Source organism: Bubalus bubalis, chromosome 13, assembly GCF_019923935.1.
Source record: "Bubalus bubalis isolate 160015118507 breed Murrah chromosome 13, NDDB_SH_1, whole genome shotgun sequence".
Classification (NCBI taxonomy): domain Eukaryota; kingdom Metazoa; phylum Chordata; class Mammalia; order Artiodactyla; family Bovidae; genus Bubalus; species Bubalus bubalis.
The window spans coordinates 81,499,330-81,500,698 of NC_059169.1; the positions used below are offsets into that span (position 1 = coordinate 81,499,330).

General features: G+C 35.1%; 1 non-coding gene across 1 annotated transcript; it reads right to left on the reverse strand.

The window, feature by feature from the left end:
- Positions 1 to 700: 700 nt before the first annotated feature.
- LOC112578587 lies at positions 701 to 807 on the reverse strand. Its single transcript, XR_003102930.2, has one exon. It is a non-coding gene; the product is annotated as a U6 spliceosomal RNA (small nuclear RNA).
- Between the last annotated feature and the right edge of the window lie 562 nt (positions 808 to 1,369).

Below are 1,369 nucleotides of genomic sequence, written 5' to 3' on the forward strand. Positions count from 1 at the left end.
ATATACAGTTGGTCTAGCACTATTTGTTGAAAAAACTATTCTTTCCCCATTGAATTGTTTTGGCAGTTTTATTGAAAATCAGCTAACCATAGATATATGAGTTTATTTCTGGACTTTCAGTTCTATTCCATAGACTGATATGTCTATTTTTTTTATGCCAGTAAAACACTATATTATTGTACCTTTTGCAGAGGTTTTGAAATCAGAAATTTTTAGTCCTCTTAGTTTGTTCTTATTCTTCAAGATGGTTTTATTTATTCTGGGATGTTTTCTTAACATGTAAATCATAGGATCAACATGTCAATGATAGGGTTAATTTGTCAGTTTCTGCAGGAAATCCTACTGCAGTATTGACAAGAATGGCAATGAATTTGGGGAGTATTTATTTTATTAATAAGATGCTATACAGTGATTGATACTTGTATATTCACTCACCCTTGAGTCTTTCAGATAATCCTACTAGGTCATGATGTATAATCCTTTCTGCTATATTGTGGGATTTGACTTGTTACTATTTTTTGAGAATTTTGTGTACTTTTTCATGAAACCTTGCCATCTATAATTTAAAGATTTTGTGATATCTTTGCCTGACTTTGGTATCAGAGTAATGAGGGCCTAATAAATTGAGTTAAAAATGTTTTCTCCTCTTTCTAAATTATTTTCTTCTTAAGAATTTGAAATAATCGGCCTTAAATTCTTTTTAAAATTTTTAATTGGAGCACATTGGCATGCCATCCTATTGCAGGGACCATGATAATCTTCTTTGCATTATTCCAATTTTAGTATATGTGCTGCCAAAGAGAGCATGATCTTAATTCTTTTTTGAAGAATTGAAGTTGAATTCTTCAGTTGAAGCCGTCATCACTATCAGGTCTTAGATTTTTTTTTTTTTTTGCAGAAACTTTAAAAATTGCTAATTCATTCTCTTTGCTCGTTAGAATTCTATTCAGATTTTCTATTCCTTGTTGAGTCTGTTTCAGTATTTTTCTAGGAGTTGGGAGTGTGAGTATCACTTCAAGATAATCACTTTGTTTCACTTGATATATGCCCAGAAGGGGAATGACTGGGTCCTACAGTTCAGCTCAATTCAGTTCAGCCACTCAGTCGTGTCCGACTCTTTGGGACCCCATGGACCGCAGCATGCCAGATTCCCAGTCCATCACCAACTCCCGAAGCTTGCTCAAATATCTGTCCATCAAGTTGATGATGTTATCCAACCATCTCATCCTCTGCCGTCCCCTTCTCCTTCTGCCTTCAATCTTTCCCAGCATCAGGGTCTTTGCTAATAAGTCAGTTCTTCAGGTCAGGAGGCCAAAGTATTGGAGTTTCAGCTTCAGCATGAGTCTTTCCAATAAATATTCAGGGCTGA